Source organism: Vicia villosa, unplaced genomic scaffold (assembly GCF_029867415.1).
Source record: "Vicia villosa cultivar HV-30 ecotype Madison, WI unplaced genomic scaffold, Vvil1.0 ctg.000273F_1_1_1, whole genome shotgun sequence".
Lineage (NCBI taxonomy): Eukaryota > Viridiplantae > Streptophyta > Magnoliopsida > Fabales > Fabaceae > Vicia > Vicia villosa.
This window is the reverse complement of record NW_026705113.1, coordinates 359338-380689: the sequence shown is the minus strand read 5'-3', so window position 1 is coordinate 380689 and position 21352 is coordinate 359338. Positions and strand designations below refer to the sequence as shown.

Here is a 21352-nt window from a genome sequence, read left to right as displayed (position 1 = left end):
TTTGTCTCCATGACCTGCTACTGAAACTCTTTCAAGTATCTCACTTTAACCTAGGGGTGACAATAAAATCCATTAACACAATATCCATCCAATCCATCCTATAATTTATTCATCCAATCCATCCATTAAAAAAAAATATTTTAATAGATTTATCCAATCCATCCATCAAATTATATGGATGGATTCAATCCATCCATCTTATTTTATAAATCCATTGGATATTATTTTATCATTTATTAAATAAAACTTTTTAATAAAAAATATATTAAACATTTAATATCTTCTCTTAAAACACAATAAGAAAATAAAATATATTTGAAAATTAGAAAAACATTTCAGATTCAATTTCTTGTTTCCAGATTTCTTCTTCCCCCAAACTTCAGGAATCACCACGTTTTCTCCAAACGAACGAAGAACCCTAATTTTGTATTCCCCCAATTTCATCTTTCCCCAATTTCACGATGAAACCATTTCGCTAGCAATTCAACTCAACATTTTGGTGCTACAATTGCAATTCAACTCAACGTTTCGATGCTACAATCTCAATTCATCTCAGCATCGCAAATTCAAATCAGCATCGCAACTCAACGTTTCGTATTCTCATAATCGTTGCCTCTTCTGCTGGATATTCTCTCTGTAGCTTTTCAAGATTTCTCTTCGGCGACTGTTGAATATTTTTTGCGTTTTCTACTTCAAAGGTAAACATATAGTATTATTTGGAAAAACCCATGAATGAGTAGGTACGCAATCAACTATAAAATATCTTATAGTTACTCGTATTTCAATGTTGTTCTTGTGGCTGATTTGCTCAGGTGGAATCAAGGTTTTCGGTTGTGGCTTCTGGTGTAAATCATCAAGTTTCATCAAGAGAGCTTCAACATACATCATTGGTAGGCTTCTTACTCGAGATCATTGATATTTCCCGCGTTATATATTGTGTTCACAACTAAATTATTTTAGATTATATCACTTTATTTGCCTTGTATTGTGTTAGATAATTGTTAATTAGGTTGGGTTTAAGAGTGGTTGATATGGTGAGCTTATAGTCAAACTTTATTCAGATGAGTTTCTGCTCTCATTGTTTTGGATTCGGAAATAGATTCAATGAAATTAGCAGGGTGAAGGGAGAGTGATTTGTGGAGTGATGAAGAGCAAAGAATGGTTGAAGAAGATAATGATGGAGAGTGGTGGGAGATTCTGTTATATAGAGGTTGATGAAAGTTGAGAACTTTGAACCCGAGCCATAGATTGAAGAATTATGTTACAAGTTGAAAGGTGAGATTGAATCAATTCTGAGGTTAGTTACATTCTATTTTTGATAAGCTGGAATTCCGTTACCCTTCTGTTTTGGTAGTTAGTTGTGAACTGAATGTTAGTTACAGGTTTAAAGCAGTTAGCCAATGTTAATAGAAGCTGGTGAAACTATTAGAAGTGAAGTTAGTTTTTTTCTGTTGGATTCTGTTATGTAGTTTGTTAAGTGTTAGGATTCAGTTATTGTTAGTAATAAAATTGATGAATTGGAATTATGTTAACACAATTGTTGTGTTTGGAGGTTCAACTTCCTATGATATCAATCTGTTTTGGATTTCCCTTTGAGTTCTTAAATATGCCTTGCCTGAATGCTTTTGTGTGATGAACTGACCTGCTTGATAATGCTTGTAACAAATCTGATCGGCATTTTACTTGATATTGAGCGGCGTGAATACGACGTGAGATTATGAACCTGGGCCGAGTTTGATGCAAACTGAAGCTGAATTGACTTTTAATTTGTGCAGGTGTATAGTGTGGGGACAAATGGACACAAGATTGGATGTATTCAGGTGTGATTGATCTGGTGACGGTATATGGACTGGTTTTTGCAAGGTGATTCAGTAAGGTATTTATATGAATGTATGCTGAGTTTATGGTTTTAGAGTGCATGTATGCGAGCTGTCGTGGAATGTTTTAGTTAGGAACAATTTAGATCGGTTAATGAACTAGAAGTGGTTTGATTATGTCAATAGTTAGGATTTGAACCACTAGGTGTGAGGCTGAATGTGTCTTTGAACCTTGAACTGTTTTTTGAATGTATGTATATGTGTTGGACTGTTTTTATTGGTTATCTGGATGTTATGTCGCAGGGCCTGATTCTGTGATTCACTTCAGTTTAATGTAGGTTAGGAAAAGGTACATGGCTTTGCAGGGCCGATCTGGTTTTATGTGGCAGGTTTGGTTAGAAATGGTAGTGTGTGTATGCAGGGCTGTATTTGTGTCGAGTTAGAACTAGATAACATGGTTGATGTTAGTTCGAAACCAATGAGATTATAGCAATCAGAAATTAAATGCTGTTAGGAATTGTTAGCTACGTAAAAACTGATGCTTGGAAGATTTGTGTTAATGACGAAGTATATTTGTTATTTGTTGTGGTAATTTTTATGTGATGGGTTTTCTACCAGGTAAGTGCTATCTAGGTGTAGCAGTTTGGTTTTGCATTGTGATATTTGGAGATTGTTTACAGATCCTGTTAGTGTGAAATAGAAAGGTGTTCATGTAGTTTTTGGTTAGTCTAAAAAAGAGAGAAAAGCTTGGACCTGTTTGGTGTTTTCGTTATAACCATTCTAAGCTGTATGTCAGTTTCTAAATGCGACAATCTCTAATAAAATGTTCTGCAAGTTGCAAGGGGTCAACTTAGCCTTACTATTGATTTTTCAATCAATAACGTTTAGAACTTAAACTGGTAAGTCTCTGAAGAAGTGTGTAGAAATTGTTGGAATTCTAGACACATCTTATAAAAAAATAGAGCTTGACAACAAAATTGTCTAGACAATGTTCATATTTTAATTAGGTATTTGATATTGAAACATTAAGCTATCATAGATCTCTTAAAGGCAATACGTAAATGTAGCGGGGAAAATCTGATATCGAAGCCATGGGATTGACTCGAATCAATATTTCGTTTTGAAATCGCCACCTCGCTTTATTTTTTCAAAGGAAAAGGGAAAAGAACGTAAAACCCAAAGTTTTGTTTTTTAAAACAAGAAAGAGATCTCAGGTACGGGTGTTGATTATATGAGGGGAAGGTTTAAAGCACCCCTCATATCCGTGGTACTCCACGGGAACCTTTTTGAAAATCTGTGTTGTGTGTGTGCTAAAAAACGGTTTGTTTTATTTTCAAAATAAGCTCGGCAAAGCGTTAAGCTTTGGGCCTACATACCTCCTCGGTGCAATGGAGAAGTCAAAGCTAATGTAGTTCCGCTTTTGGGAAAAAACGTTTTAAAACGAATAAACACTTTATTGTCGTTAGAGAGAAATACTCAGCCATTGATCTTGAGCATGAGAACAAACAAGTTCTTTGCATCGCAAATGAAAGAAGGGCGCCAACTCGGATAAAATCAACGAGTATGCCACTAGCTCTCTCACGCGGAAAAGATCTCGTTATTATCAATCAATTTCAAAATCGTGGGGTATAACCACTCGTTTCGACAATTAACGGTGTCTAAACTTTTGAAGAAAAGCCACTAAGGGCGAAAGATATTTTTAAGAAAAAAGTTTTGAAAAGATTTGCAAACATAAGAATATTTTGGAAAAAGGGAGAAGATTTTGAAAATTTAAGAATGGGAGGAGATGAAGAGGCTAACCTAATGCATAAAATAAAAGCTAAGGAAAGAAACGGTCTAACCGAATAAGAAGCCAACACTTGACATTAAGAGCCAAGGTAGTTTTCCCATCCTTTGGATTTATCAATACCAACACATTAACACTTGGGGATCCAGATGAACTTATTGTCTTAGCACCATTTTTCATTACGCACATTAAGATTCTGACGAAAATTGGGCAGAGTAACGGCTGTTTTCGGGTAAAATCCTTATATCAATGCCTTGGAATTAACCATCAAGGGCTTTCAAGGAAATACCTGCACACATAAGCATACAACAGAACAATGCCAGACAGACAGAACAATCACAGGATAGTAATAGAATGAGTCCAGAGGTACTAGGTCCATAAGTCCGAATCTCCAAAGCGCTAGGGATAGTAACTGATAGTCCAAAGAGAACCTTATGTATTTTTTAGATTTTTGATTATTTATTAGTGTTTTAGCGAAAAAATAAAGTATGGTCCAAGTGGACAAAAGAAAAATAACAGAAGCATAAACATATGTCCAAGTGGACAAAGAGAAAATGACGGAAAGTAAATATGATGAAATGATAAAGCAAAGCGATAAAGCGAGAAATGTAAAGAGCGGTAATATAAAGAGCGGTATAGTAAAGGTGCGGAAATTAAAGTTAGTTGTTAAGTGTTAAAGATAACCATCTTGAAACTTGTCAAGTATGTTATCAAAGTTAGTAGGAAGATCTATGGTGAGTGAATGATGTACTCGGATTTAAATTCAATGGGGTTTATCAGAAGCTTGATAGAATCATAGCGACTACACGATAAAAACCTCCACAAGTCTTAAATCAACCGCATACAATTCTCTTCCATGTTTGATCTTTTTTATTCGGGACACGAAATATTGCGCTATGTTAAGCAGATCGCCAAGTGATTTATGTAGAAATCACCCTACAACGAGGCCGGACAAAACTTTATGTGCTAATGCATGCGAGAAGAACGATATGTAGATCGCCTTCCGAAAGCAATACCGCACGAAAAGAAAATAGGTAACGATCTAGTCTTTACTAAGAATCCATAAGAATTCTCAAAGTATTAAGACTTTCATCGATCAAAAGAAAAAAAGGAGAAGGAGAAGATAAAATGCATAAAGATAATCAACTCACACTATCATTAATATCATTCATCTAATATTATGGATTTGGTCCTTTCAAACCTATCAACATCCTAGATCCAATGATATTAATGAAATGGAGGAAGAAGAATAAAATTCACAAAAGATAATCAACTCACACTATCATTAATATCATTCATCTAATATTATGGATTAGGTCATTTCAAACCTATCAACATCCTAGATCCAATGATATTAATGAAGTGGAGGAAGTAGGAAGCCCAAAACAAGCATAAAAAAGGCAAAAAACACATTCTGCCAGCAGGAAATCGATTTACCTCTGTAGGAAATCGATTTCCTGAGTCCAGAGTTCAAATTTTTGAAAAAAAATAAGGTGGAAATCGATTTCCTACAGAGGGAAATCGATTTCCTGCACGCAGCACTCAAAAAATCAGCATTAGGAGGCATAAAACTTGACTTAAGCAAACATACAAACACCTTATGATCACATATCCATTGGAGCACGAATTTTCCATCAAATCACCATCAAATAGCACCAATATAGCATCAAAGATGCATTGAACACAAACAACAAAGATCTACATCTTAGAATTGAGAAATTTACCAATTCTTGAATTAAAGTGTTGAAGTAGCTTCAAGAACAAGCACAAAGTGTAGATCCTTCAAGTATGGAGATGAACAATCAAAGAAAAGAGTGAAATGTAGGAGGCTTAGTTCAAAATTAGCAAGATTCAATGTGAACCTTACCAATCTTATGAAAATGAACTTTGGGTGAGGGTTTTGGAAAGGGTGAGAAATGAATTTGCAAGCAATTTTTTGGCTCTCCAAGCTTGAGAAATGAGAGAGTAGAGGGCTCTATTTATAGAGTTGGAGCAAGAGTAGTGGCAAATTGGTCTTTTTGTGTTTGGTGATTAACTTGTGTTTAATTGGTGATTAAAGTGGCAATTAAATGGTAAAAAGTGGTAAAATGAGGTTAAAGAGGGTTTAATGAATGAGTTAATTTTGATGAGGTGGAAAATTGATAAATGATCAAATAAAAAAAAGTGCCAAAATGATGTCAAGCTTCCCTCTTATATTTTTTTGAATTTTGCGCACAGGAAATCAATTTCCCACAGAGGTAAATCGATTTCCACCTTCAAATTTTCAAAAATTGTTTTCTTGCACTGTTTTGATTTTTGCCCGATCTTTCACCTGTAAAATATAAACAAAAAAGACAACACATATATTTTTGATTTTTTTTGGTTAGTATAAACAAATAAAAACTATAAATGCTCGATAATTCCCCTCAGAGATAATCACAGTATCAAAGATCAAGCTTCACAATGGTGCTCTTGATTGATGATTGAATGCAATTGATGTATGATCTTAGGGTCAAAAATTGGGGTATGACAGATGCCCCTATTTAAGTTTCTTCGATTTGGAGATACGATGATTGGAAATCTTCGTTTTGACAAAAATCGAAGAGACTTAAATATATAAAACACAATTTTTGAGCCTAAGATGCAATGCAATGAATGCATGTGATGATAATAAAGCATGACAACACTGGGGGAATAACAAGTGATCCACTAGGGAAAACAAATGTCTTGCTATAACTCCGCTGGGGAAACAAACGTCTTAGAAGTTCCATTGGGGAAGGCAAGACTTTGTTGGAGAGACGGAACTTTGGTGGGAAAAGAAACTTCTCTGGGGAAAACACTTCGCGTCAGAGAGGTTATAGCATCCTCTTTCACTGGGGATGAGAAAAAAGGAACATCCTCTTTCACTGGGGATGAGAAAGTATGCATCCTGAATTAGAATGCCAATCTTCCGTTAATAGAAATCACACCATCGTACCACTGATGATTGAAGAGATGTACCGCCGTGCCACTGACGATAACACACACCAACGTTCCACTGAAGGCATGAAGAAGAAATATACCACCGTACCAATGATGATATGAAGAGGGTTATACCACCGTACCACTGATGATATGAAGAGAGATATACCACCGTACCACTGATGATAACACATACCAACGTTCCACTGAAGGTGAACTACCAACGTTCCACTGAAGGTATTGAAGAGAAATACATCGACGTACCACTGACGATGAAGATAACAAAATACACCAACGTTCCACTGAAGGTGAACTACCAACGTTCCACTGAAGGCATGAAGAAGAAATATACCACCGTACCACTGATGATATGAAGAAATGTACCGCCGTACCACTGACGATAACACATACCCACGTTCCACTGAAGGCATGAAGAAGAAATATACCACCGTACCACTGATGATATGAAGAAATGTACCGCCGTACCACTGACGATAACACATACCCACGTTCCACTGAAGGCATGAAGAAGAAATATACCACCGTACCACTGATGATATGAAGAGACTTATACCACCGTACCACTGATGATATGAATAGAAATACATCGACGTACCACTGACGATGAAGATAACAAAATACACCAACGTTCCACTGAAGGTGAACTACCAACGTTCCACTGAAGGTATTGAAGAGAAATACATCGACGTACCATTGACGATGAAGATAACAAAATACACCAACGTTCCACTGAAGGTGAACTACCAACGTTCCACTGAAGGTAGAAAGAGATATACATCGACGTACCATTGACGATGAAGATAACAAAATACACCAACGTTCCACTGAAGGTGAACTACCAACGTTCCACTGAAGGTAGAAAGAGATATACATCGACGTACCACTGACGATGAAGATAACAAAATACACCAACGTTCCACTGAAGGTAGAAAGAGATATACATCGACGTACCATTGACGATGAAGATAACAAAATACACCAACGTTCCACTGAAGGTGAACTACCAACGTTCCACTGAAGGTAGAAAGAGATATACATCGACGTACCACTGACGATGAAGATAACAAAATACACCAACGTTCCACTGAAGGTGAACTACCAACGTTCCACTGAAGGTATTGAAGAGAAATACATCGACGTACCACTGACGATGAAGATAACAAAATACACCAACGTTCCACTGAAGGTGAACTACCAACGTTCCATTGGAGGTAGAAAGAGATGGTGTACGAAGATGACATAATCAAGCATGTCCCAAGCTGAACACCAAAGCAGAAACTGCCAGCAATCTTTCGATGGCTTCAAAATATATGCTACCCAACACTAGGGAACATTGAAGCTGAGAGAACACCGTAGTTGAGTTCTAAACCAAACTCGAACCAGGCCAAAAGTATATTGAGTGTAATACGTTCTTCTGCATATGAATACATCAACATATCCATTACTTGAAATGCACTCATGAATCAAAGTAAAAATTCTTTTATAATTTTCAAAAGGATTTTGTTGAAATCAATTATCTCTTTGTTTCAAAAATTACTATCAACAATAAATGACACTTTGAGAGATATGAAAGAAATAAGATTGCCAATAAAAGATAAAGGCTCAAACTTTTTTAATGGAATGGTAGCCTGCAAAAGGCAAGACCCCACGGATTATTACAAAGTTTGGAAAGTGGTAATTTTGTGGAAAAGGTACATTGAAATGTAATGACCCCATCCTCTCTCTCAACTGGGAATTCCTGAGCAAAGGCTTCCGTTGAAAAGTGTTGAACTTCTTCATGATAACAGATGACTGCTGATGATCAAGTCTTGTCTGATGTAGTTACTTGCCATGAATCCCTAACTTTTGCCTGGACCGCCCTTTCGGGTTTTCAGTCCACCGGGTATTTTATTCTGTTTATGTCTCTAATTTTTGCCTGGACCGCCCTTTCGGGTTTTCAATCCACCGAGACGCTCTCTTTTTTGCCTAAGCCGCCCTTTCGGGTTTTCAACTTAGCGAGCTGTTCTTTTATTATTTACGCGAAGTATTTCTTGACTACATCAGCATTCACGGGACGTGGGAGCTCTTCTCCATCCATAGTTGCAAGAATTAATGCACCGCCAGAGAAGGCTTTCTTAACAACATATGGTCCTTCAAAATTAGGAGTCCACTTGCCCCTTGAATCGGAGGTGAAAGACAAGATCCTTTTGAGCACGAGGTCGCCTTCTCTGAATACACGAGGTCGAACCTTCTTATCAAATGCTTTCTTCATTCTTTTCTGGTATAACTGACCATGGCATAAAGCCGTCATTCTTTTCTCTTCTATCAAATTCAATTGATCAAACCTGCTCTGACACCATTCAGCCTCAGATAACTTGGTTTCCATTAAAACTCTCAATGATGGAATCTCAACCTCAATAGGGAGCACTGCTTCCATGCCATAAACCAAAGAAAAGGGAGTTGCCCCTGTTGAAGTACGAACAGATGTACGGTACCCATGCAAAGCAAATGGGAGCATCTCATGCCAGTCCTTGTACGTAACAACCATCTTTTGCATAATTTTCTTAATGTTCTTATTTGCTGCTTCAACAGCTCCATTCATCTTTGGCCTATAAGGCGAAGAGTTGTGATGTTCAATCTTGAAGCTTTCACACAATTCTCTCATCATGCTATTGTTCAGATTCGAGCCATTATCAGTGATGATCTTGCTTGGTACACCATATCTGCAGATGATGTTGTTCTTGATAAATCTGACCACAACTTGCTTTGTTACATTAGCATATGAAGCAGCTTCTACCCACTTGGTGAAGTAATCGATTGCTACCAGGATGAATCGATGTCCATTCGAAGCCTTGGGTTCAATCATGCCAATCATATCAATACCCCACATAGAGAAAGGCCATGGAGAGGAAATAACATTGAGAAGTGTCGGAGGCACATGAATCTTGTCAGCATACACTTGACACTTGTGACACTTCTTTACAAACTTGTAGCAATCAGATTCCATTGTCAACCAATAGTAACCTGCTCTAAGCATCTTTTTAGCCATCGAATGTCCATTGGCATGGGTACCAAAAGAACCCTCATGAATTTCATGCATCAACATGTCTGCTTCGTGTCTATCCACGCATCTGAGCAAGACCATGTCATAATTCCTTTTATACAAAACATCAGCATTGATGAAGAAATTGCCAGCCAATCTCCTCAAAGTTTTCTTGTCTTTATTTGATGCCCCAAGTGGGTACTCTTGAGTCTGAAGGAAGTGCTTAATATCGAAATACCAAGGCTTTTCATCTGTTGCCTCCTCAACTGCAAATACATGGGCAGGTCTATCGAGACGCCTGATTGTAATTTGAGGTTCCTCATTATGGAAATTCACTTTGTACATGGAAGACAACGTGGCTAAAGCATCGGCCATCTGATTCTCATCTCGAGGGACGTGGTGGAATTCAACTTTGTTGAAGAATGTCAATAACCTTCTGGCGTAATCTTTGTAAGGGATCAAGCCAGGATGACGAGTTTCCCATTCTCCTTTAATCTGATTAATCACCAGCGCAGAATCTCCATAAACATCAAGAATCTTAATTCTCAGATTAATGGCCTCTTCAAGTCCCATGATGCAAGCTTCATACTCAGCAATATTATTTGTACAGTCAAAACATATCCTTGCAGTGAAAGGGAGATGTGATCCATGTGGAGTGATGATAATGGCGCCAATTCCATGGCCATGAACATTAGAAGCTCCATCAAAAATCAAACCCCATTTGGATTCAGGATCAGGCCCTTCTTCTGGCAACGGTTCATCCCAATCTTGAGATCTCAAATACATTATATCTTCATCTGGGAAGTCCATTCTGATAGATTGACGATCATCAATTGGTTGGTGAGCGAGGTACTCTGCCAACACACTTCCTTTCACAGCTTTCTGAGCTCGATATTCAATATCATATTCTGATAGCAACATTTGCCAGCGAGCAATCCTTCCAGTTAATGCAGGTTTCTCAAATACATACTTAATTGGATCCATTTTGGAAATCAATAGGGTGGTGTGGTTCAACATATACTGTCTCAGTCGGCGAGCAGCCCACACCAAAGCACAGCAAGTTTTCTCAAGCAGCGAGTATCTTGTTTCGCACTCGGTAAACTTTTTGCTAAGGTAGTATATTGCATACTCTTTTCGACCAGACTCGTCATGCTGACCCAACGCACATCCCATTGAATTCTCAAGCACTGTGAGGTACATAATCAGAGGTCTTCCCTCAACTGGAGGAAGCAAAATGGGAGGTTCAAGCAGATATTCTTTGATGTTGTCAAAAGCTTTCTGACAATCTTCATTCCACACACATCCCTGATTTTTCTTTAACAACTTGAAGATTGGCTCACAGGTAGCAGTCATATTGGAAATGAACCTGGAGATATAATTCAGACGTCCGAGGAAACCTCTCACTTGTTTTTCAGTCTTTGGTGCTGGCATTTCCTGAATTGCTTTGACTTTATCAGGATCTACTTCAATTCCTCTCTGACTGACAACAAAACCCAATAACTTTCCAGAACGGACACCAAAAGTGCATTTGTTTGGGTTTAAGCGGAGACGATACCTTCTCAAACGCTGAAACAACTTTAACAGGTCTTCCATGTGCCCCTCTTCTGATTGGGACTTGGCAATCATATCATCCACATAAACCTCAATTTCTTTGTGCATCATATCATGGAAAAGAGTAGTCATGGCCCTCTGATATGTCACACCAGCATTCTTCAACCCAAAAGGCATCACTTTGTAACAGAATGTCCCCCATGGTGTGATAAAGGTTGTCTTTTCCATGTCTTCAGGTGCCATTTTAATCTGGTTATATCCTGAAAAACCATCCATAAAGGAGAAAACTTCAAACTTTGCAGTGCTATCTACCAACATATCAATGTGAGGTAGAGGAAAATCATCTTTCGGACTGGCTTTATTCAAATCTCTATAATCAACGCACATGCGAACTTTTCCGTCTTTCTTTGGAATAGGCACAATATTGGCAATCCATTGAGGATATACAGAAGTGACAAGGAAACCTGCATCTATTTGTTTCAAGCCCTCATTCTTAATCTTTTCTGCCATATCAGGATGACTCCTTCTTAACTTTTGCTTGACAGGAGGACATTCTGGTTTCAACGGCAAGCGATGCTCCACAATATATGTGTCCAGTCCAGGCATATCTTGGTAGGACCACGCAAAAATGTCAACATACTCTTTAAGAAGCTCTAGCATCCTCTTCTTAACATCTTGACCAAGCAGTGCCCCAATCTTGACTTCCTTTTTATCCTCTTCAGAACCCAAATTGATGACTTCCAATGGCTCTTTATATGGCTGAATAGTGTCTTCCTCGTGCTCAAGCAGTCGAGAAATCTCATCAGGAATACATTCATCACTCTCTTCTTCCGCCTTATACACAGGACACTCGAAGTTAGGAGAGGGCGCAGGGTCATTACTTTCAACGATTTTATTGACTAATCTGCACAAATGATTATTATTTCAGGAAAAGGAAAGATATATGCAAACATGTAATCGTGAAAAATGAAAAATGAAAACATTTTTTAAGGTTTTTTTTTGTGTTACCACTTGCCAGAAAAAGCAAAAAGATAAAAAGCATTTATATGCAGAAACAAAATGACTTTTATTGATGATTTTAATGTTTAAAACAAACAGAAAACAGCCCCAACAACTTCACTTTCATCTTGGGCAGAATGAAAGGATTTTGAAAAACATAAAAGCAAATTACTTTGAGACATGAGTACACTCAGGAATGTCAATGGTGATCCAGTTCTTAATCATCTTTCCATGGGTCACAAAGCTTGGCACTTCTGGCTCTGGTTCATCTTCAACAATAGCGTTCACCTCTGGAAGAGTCGGGTGTAGAAACCCAGCACTATGAAACATCTCTTGATAAGGACGAAAAGCAGATTCAGACTTCATCACGGACTTGTCTGAGGCAGAAAATCCCAGACCAGCTCTATTCCTGTTCTCTTGTAGACTCACCACTTGTCCCCAGACTCCTGAATGTCCATTCTGAACCACCAGCTGAGCATCTTTGAAGGAGGCAATAGAAGCTTCATCCTTTTTGATTTCATCACTAACAGACAGGGCTTGGAATGCAGTTCCAATGACCACTTCATCAGCTTCTATGGTATGGAATGAAGAGAGATGACTAATCAGCAAAGCTTGCTCTCCATTCACAACGACCATCTTTCCATCTTTCACAAATTTCAACTTTTGGTGAAGAGTTGAAGTAACTGCCCCAGCCTCATGGATCCACGGGCGTCCTAATAAGCAACTGTATGTCGGAAAAATATCCATCACTTGAAAAGTAATCTTGAAGACAAATGGTCCAATACCAATAGGCAAATCAACCTCTCCAACCACTGATTTCTTCGACCCATCAAAAGCCTTGACGATCACATTGCTAAATCTCATTGGTGTGCCACCATAAGACAGCTTGGCAAGAGTGGATTTTGGCATGACATTCAGAGATGATCCAGTATCGATCAACACATTGGACATTGAGTCCTCTTTGCAACTGACAGAGATATGCAAAGCCAAATTATGATTTCTTCCTTCCTCAGGCAAATCTTCATCACTGAAGCTCAAATTATTACACGCAGTGATATTACTCACAACCCCATTAAACTGATCCAGCGTCACATCATGATCCACAAAGGCTTGATCAAGTATTTTCATCAGAGAATCCCTATGAGCAGGAGAATTCGCCAGCAGCTCCATTATAGAGATCTTGTAAGGAGTGCGATGCAGCTGATCCACGATCTTATAATCACTCATCTTGATAAGCTTCAAAATCTCATCCATCTCCTTTCCTGAAGATGACCCAGCATTCACTTTTGTCACATCATTATTGTTCATAGGTACTGGAGTAGAATTCCTCTGGACATCCACAACTGTTTGGGGCTGAGTAAAAACTCGTCCACTTCTAGTCACTCTACTAACATCTGCTATATTCTCAACAGAAGACAGAGGCTTAATCTCAACTTCTTTTCCAGCTTCCAACATGGTGGCATTGTATCTGTAAGGTACAGCTTTATCATAATTATAAGGTACAGATCCAGGCAAACATATCATAAGAGGTTCCGCAGCAGCTTTGCCATAATAACCAATCTCTACACATTCCGAGATTTCAAAGCATGGTTCAATCACATTGACATCATCTTCATCTCTATCCCTCAGAATCTCAATGAGCCTTTGATCTATCATCTCTTGCAAGTCTCTTCTCACAATGTAACATCCTCGAGGATTGACTGAACAAATCCTACAAGCAGCATGATTATGTTCATAATGACTGTATTCACACAGAGTGGCATGCATCTCTACCAATGATCCTCTGATGTGTTCCACACGATAAATCTTATACTTCCCAGGGCATCCATATACCATATTCACAGCAGACGCCTCATGAGTTGGCAACAGATTGTTCTTCACATTTGGGCCAATATCACGGAAAGAGAGCATTCCAGAACGGACCAATCTCTGAACTTCATTCTTCAGGGCCCAACAGTTTTCCAAATCATGCCCAGGAGCATTCTGATGAAAAGCACAAGTGGCGTCAGCCTTGTACCACCAAGGGAGTTTCTCTGGAACAGGGGGTGGTGACCTTGGTTGAACCAGCTTCTTATGAATTAGAGCAGGATACAGTTCAGTGTATGTCATAGGGATAGGATCAACATTAACTCGAGGATACGGATTCCGCCTTGCTGGTTGTTGATTAACAGGAGCTACAGGCACTGAATTCACAACAGGAGTTACTGACGCCACTTGTTGAGATTGATTCCTGAATCGACTATTCCTCCCATGAGAAACAGCATTGGCATCTAATTCTTTCTTCTTCTGGAATGAAGAACTATACTTCTTCGCACCACCAGATGAATTGTCATTTCGAACCAAACGACCTTCTCGCACAGCTTCTTCCAATCTGACACCCATACCCACCATTTCATTGAAGTCTACAGGAGCACTAGCAATCATCTTCTCATAATAGAACGGACCAAGAGTCTTCAGAAAAATCTTAGTCATCTCTTTTTCTTCCATCGGAGGAATCACTTGGGCGGCAACCTCACGCCATCTCTGAGCATATTCCTTGAAGGATTCCTTCTCTTTCTGCATCATAGCTCACAATTGATCCCTATCAGGAGCCATGTCCACATTATACTTGTATTGCTTCACAAATGCTTCAGCTAAGTCATTAAAAGTGCGGATATGGGTGCTATCAAGGCCCATATACCACTTAGAAGCAGCTCCAGTCAGACTGTCTTGGAAATAGTGAATCAACAGACGTTGATCATCAGTGTGAGTGGACATCTTCCTTATATACATCACCAGATGTGCCTGAGGACAGGAATTTCCTTTATACTTCTCAAATTCAGGCAGCTTGAACTTAGCAGGTACTTTCACATTGGGAACAAGGCAAAGATCATGCACATTCTTTCCAAACAGTTCTTTCCCACAGAGAGCTTTCATCTCTTTCTGCAATTCTTCAAACTGATCTTGGAAACCATCCATTCTGTCATGAATTTCACTTGGAGCAGCATCATAAATGGGCTCTGGGACAAAAGGACCAGTATGAACAATAGGAGATGTGTTGACCATAACAGGAGTCAATGGACGAGTCATCTCAGGAACAGACAAATAACCTTCAGGCATGCCCCAGGGATATCCATTAGGCATACGTTGCTGAGTAGCACCAACAGGAATAGCAGGAATGGTTGTGGCAGCAATTTCAGAAATCACAGTGGTCTGACTCTGAGCTTGGGCATTGGGAGGAGGAACTTGATTCTGATTCTGATTCTGAGTAGCCATCAATGTCTCAACCAGAGCAGTGAGACGATCCACACCAGATCTCAAAGTAACAACCTCTTCACGTAGCTCACGATTCTCTTGTTCAAGACCTTCCATCTTCTTCTTGCAGTTAGCTCGAGTATTATACCGGTGAGACAGCTTGATTCTGTATGAAGAACACTGAATAAGACCTCGGGAATACTCTCGGAAGCAGGACCAAAATGCAGAATGATGCATGAAATGCAATGCAAATGATTTTATTTTGGTTTTCAAAGAACTTTTAAGACATTAATTGCAAACATTAGCAAAAAAAAAACATCATAAAACATCACAATATTCTTTCATTAATCATGGGAAAAGCATACAAAAGGATTCAAAGATCCAGAATTACAAAACAAAGGAAAAAGTTAAAAACTAGAAGGGAACACTTCTGATGAAGATCCAACTCCTCTCTGCAGCTTCCTACGGAGCTTCTCTAATTCATCTTCATAAAAGGCCTTCAAATGAGCATTCTCGACCATCAGCTTATCAGCAACTTCCTTCCATGCAACTGAATCTTCTTGTGGTCTCTTTCGCTTTTCACCATGTTGTTGAAGCAACTCTTCTTGATGACGAATCTGATCTTCCTTTTCCACTTTGGTCTTCAAGATAGAGATCGATTTCCCATAACGGCTTTTGAAGTTGTCAAGATTAGGAACCAAAGTTGCTAGCTCTTTCAATTCTTTTGCACTTGAATTTCTGAAAGTGTACTTCTTGATGCTTCTCTTTTGATCCATAGTACCTGTGATGTTTACAAAAATGTCTCTAAGTTCCTTGAAAACCATTTGTGAATGTTATTTTTATGAATGCATGAATGCATGGTTTATGCATCAATCACAATCAAGAGCACACAAGATCACATCAAATCACACAAAGATCAAACAGTCCAGGTTCAAAGGTTTGACGTCACGAGCATGGAGCCATGGGTCTACCCATCCCATAAGGAGTGATCTAGGGAATTTTGTACCTGCCAGTCGGGTTCTACAAAGGTTCCCAGAGTTTTCAATCTTCTATCGGATATTACCGGCACGCACAATTGCTCATGGGCGCCAATAATATGCCTAAAAGACCTCGTCTGAGCGTAGTATCGCATGACAACAAGCTCAAATTGGTACTTGATCTTGTTTCTGCACTACATCCTAAAAAGGCTTAGATTGGTTAAAAGGGTTCTAGGTCATTCAGCTTCTACGGACACTCACTATTGAAAGTAATAGCGTTATCACGATGGTTCGTAACAACCTCTACTACCTTCCATGAGGCCTCCACTGATTGGGGTTCCACCATATGACGCTCATGGTAAGGATTGCTCCTGACATGCGACTATTGGTCTTACCGCCTCCTATCTCAAGTTACTCACCAAAGTTCGGGTTAGAACTTTATCTCATCACGGAGGAACCATCGAGCACCAAAAAGAAAAAAAGAAAATAAACAAACAAAGCACACAATAATATATACAGATAAAAACACACAGATAAACAAAAATAGGCTTAACACACTTAAAACTGGTTCCCCAGTGAAGTCGCCATTTTTCTGTAGCGGGGAAAATCTGATATCGAAGCCATGGGATTGACTCGAATCAATATTCCGTTTTGAAATCGCCACCGCGCTTTATTTTTTCAAAGGAAAAGGGAAAAGAACGTAAAACCCAAAGTTTTGTTTTTTAAAACAAGAAAGAGATCTCAGGTACGGGTGTTGATTATATGAGGGGAAGGTTTAAAGCACCCCTCATATCCGTGGTACTCCACGGGAACCTTTTTGAAAATCTGTGTTGTGTGTGTGCTAAAAAACGGTTTGTTTTATTTTCAAAATAAGCTCGGCAAAGCGTTAAGCTTTGGGCCTACATACCTCCTCGGTGCAATGGAGAAGTCAGAGCTAATGTAGTTCCGCTTTTGGGAAAAAACGTTTTAAAATGAATAAACACTTTATTGTCGTTAGAGAGAAATACTCAGCCATTGATCTTGAGCATGAGAACAAACAAGTTCTTTGCATCGCAAATGAAAGAAGGGCGCCAACTCGGATAAAATCAACGAGTATGCCACTAGCTCTCTCACGCGGAAAAGATCTCGTTATTATCAATCAATTTCAAAATCGTGGGGTATAACCACTCGTTTCGACAATTAACGGTGTCTAAACTTTTGAAGAAAAGCCACTAAGGGCGAAAGATATTTTTAAGAAAAAAGTTTTGAAAAGATTTGCAAACATAAGAATATTTTGGAAAAAGGGAGAAGATTTTGAAAATTTAAGAATGGGAGGAGATGAAGAGGCTAACCTAATGCATAAAATAAAAGCTAAGGAAAGAAACGGTCTAACCGAATAAGAAGCCAACACTTGACATTAAGAGCCAATGTAGTTTTCCCATCCTTTGGATTTATCAATACCAACACATTAACACTTGGGGATCCAGATGAACTTATTGTCTTAGCACCATTTTTCATTACGCACATTAAGATTCTGACGAAAATTGGGCAGAGTAACGGCTGTTTTCGGGTAAAATCCTTATATCAATGCCTTGGAATTAACCATCAAGGGCTTTCAAGGAAATACCTGCACACATAAGCATACAACAGAACAATGCCAGACAGACAGAACAATCACAGGATAGTAATAGAATGAGTCCAGAGGTACTAGGTCCATAAGTCCGAATCTCCAAAGCGCTAGGGATAGTAACTGATAGTCCAAAGAGAACCTTATGTATTTTTTAGATTTTTGATTATTTATTAGTGTTTTAGCGAAAAAATAAAGTATGGTCCAAGTGGACAAAAGAAAAATAACAGAAGCATAAACATATGTCCAAGTGGACAAAGAGAAAATGACGGAAAGTAAATATGATGAAATGATAAAGCAAAGCGATAAAGCGAGAAATGTAAAGAGCGGTAATATAAAGAGCGGTATAGTAAAGGTGCGGAAATTAAAGTTAGTTGTTAAGTGTTAAAGATAACCATCTTGAAACTTGTCAAGTATGTTATCAAAGTTAGTAGGAAGATCTAGGGTGAGTGAATGATGTACTCGGATTTAAATTCAATGGGGTTTATCAGAAGCTTGATAGAATCATAGCGACTACACGATAAAAACCTCCACAAGTCTTAAATCAACCGCATACAATTCTCTTCCATGTTTGATCTTTTTTATTCGGGACACGAAATATTGCGCTATGTTAAGCAGATCGCCAAGTGATTTATGTAGAAATCACCCTACAACGAGGCCGGTCAAAACTTTATGTGCTAATGCATGCGAGAAGAACGATATGTAGATCGCCTTCCGAAAGCAATACCGCACGAAAAGAAAATAGGTAACGATCTAGTCTTTACTAAGAATCCATAAGAATTCTCAAAGTATTAAGACTTTCATCGATCAAAAGAAAAAAAGGAGAAGGAGAAGATAAAATGCATAAAGATAATCAACTCACACTATCATTAATATCATTCATCTAATATTATGGATTTGGTCCTTTCAAACCTATCAACATCCTAGATCCAATGATATTAATGAAATGGAGGAAGAAGAATAAAATTCACAAAAGATAATCAACTCACACTATCATTAATATCATTCATCTAATATTATGGATTAGGTCATTTCAAACCTATCAACATCCTAGATCCAATGATATTAATGAAGTGGAGGAAGTAGGAAGCCCAAAATAAGCATAAAAAAGGCAAAAAACACATTCTGCCAGCAGGAAATCGATTTACCTCTGTAGGAAATCGATTTCCTGAGTCCAGAGTTCAAATTTTTGAAAAAAAATAAGGTGGAAATCGATTTCCTACAGAGGGAAATCGATTTCCTGCACGCAGCACTCAAAAAATCAGCATTAGGAGGCATAAAACTTGACTTAAGCAAACATACAAACACCTTATGATCACATATCCATTGGAGCACGAATTTTCCATCAAATCACCATCAAATAGCACCAATATAGCATCAAAGATGCATTGAACACAAACAACAAAGATCTACATCTTAGAATTGAGAAATTTACCAATTCTTGAATTAAAGTGTTGAAGTAGCTTCAAGAACAAGCACAAAGTGTAGATCCTTCAAGTATGGAGATGAACAATCAAAGAAAAGAGTGAAATGTAGGAGGCTTAGTTCAAAATTAGCAAGATTCAATGTGAACCTTACCAATCTTATGAAAATGAACTTTGGGTGAGGGTTTTGGAAAGGGTGAGAAATGAATTTGCAAGCAATTTTTTGGCTCTCCAAGCTTGAGAAATGAGAGAGTAGAGGGCTCTATTTATAGAGTTGGAGCAAGAGTAGTGGCAAATTGGTCTTTTTGTGTTTGGTGATTAACTTGTGTTTAATTGGTGATTAAAGTGGCAATTAAATGGTAAAAAGTGGTAAAATGAGGTTAAAGAGGGTTTAATGAATGAGTTAATTTTGATGAGGTGGAAAATTGATAAATGATCAAATAAAAAAAAGTGCCAAAATGATGTCAAGCTTCCCTCTTATATTTTTTTGAATTTTGCGCACAGGAAATCGATTTCCCACAGAGGTAAATCGATTTCCACCTTCAAATTTTCAAAAATTGTTTTCTTGCACTGTTTTGATTTTTGCCCGATCTTTCACCTGTAAAATATAAACAAAAAAGACAACACATATATTTTTGATTTTTTTTGGTTAGTATAAACAAATAAAAACTATAAATGCTCGATAATTCCCCTCAGAGATAATCACAGTATCAAAGATCAAGCTTCACAATGGTGCTCTTGATTGATGATTGAATGCAATTGATGTATGATCTTAGGGTCAAAAATTGGGGTATGACAGTAAAGGCTTAGAATGTAGGTGATTTGGTATATGTCCTTATTTTCATTTCTTTGCTAGTAATATTGTTTGGATAATATAATATAATGATGTGAGAGAAAAAATAGAGAGGATTTAATTTACTTTATCTTTAGATTTTGCTTTTCTTTTTCTTTTTCTTTTTCATTGATATCTAGATAGCAATCAAAATTTAATGTGAGTGAAAGATTTAAAGAATCAGCATATATAAAGAAGAAACAAGAAGTATAATATAGTGTGTGTAAGGTATATATTTGAGTGTGAGCCAATGATTTCATAATTATAACTCTATCATTTCTTATTGAGAAGTCACCATCTTTTCCAATCATAAATTTCATCATTACTCTCTTCATTTCAATTTAATGGATTATTTTTATCATTTTACTTTATGGCAGGTTCTTTAACTTGAAGATGGAGCAATGATGAGAAAAGTTTTGGCATGCAAAGAAGAGGTGGAAACGTGAAGAAATTGAGTGGCTTCAATCAGTTGGAATTCTCTTGTAGCTTAAGGACTTTGACTTTATGCAACTTGAATTCAACTTGTTTCAACTTGAGATATGTAGCTAGTAGTGTAATCTTGAATTTGAATCTTGTTTCACTTAGGAATTCTCTTTTGTAATTCAAGAACTTGATGTAATTGAAATCCAAAGGTTTGTACTAATTTTGTATCACTTTTTCTAAATATAAATAGAGATAGATATAGAGAGAGCAAGAAAGTGTGTTTTTTACGATTAAGAATACTTAAATTTTTTTTTGTGAAATTTAAATTTTTGAAAGAAATTTAAAAACAATGGGTATATTAATTTTTATTTGTGAAATTTAATTTTTTATGAAATTTAAAAGATAATTAACAATTTTTTTTTTGTGAAATTTAATTTTTTTATGAAATTTAAAAAATAATTAACAATTTTTTTTTGTGAAATTTAAAAAATAATTAATAATATTTTTTTTGTGAAATTTTTTTTTTTTAAAAATAATTAACAATATTTTTTTTGTGAAATTTAATTGTTTTAAAAAATAATTAAGAATATTAAAAAAAGGGTTAATAGGTATTTACACCCCTGTAATATTAGCGAATTTTGCTTTTCCCCCCTCCGTTGCCAAAGACAGGTTTTGGCAATGATTTTTTTGAAAAAAACCGTTGCCAAAACCTGCCTTTGG

At 37.4% G+C, this 21352-nt stretch overlaps 1 long non-coding RNA gene across 3 annotated transcripts; it reads left to right on the top strand.

Moving 5' to 3' along the window:
• Positions 1-215: 215 nt before the first annotated feature.
• LOC131626151 (uncharacterized) lies at positions 216-20906 on the top strand. 3 transcript variants are annotated; one of them, XR_009291057.1, is made up of 5 exons: positions 216-698; positions 813-890; positions 1062-1275; positions 1776-1876; positions 20587-20906. It is a non-coding gene; the product is annotated as an uncharacterized LOC131626151 (long non-coding RNA). The 3 variants fall into 3 exon arrangements; XR_009291055.1 differs by lacking the exon at positions 1062-1275; XR_009291056.1 differs by lacking the exon at positions 216-698 and having other exon boundaries at positions 724-890.
• Positions 20907-21352: the final 446 nt, after the last annotated feature.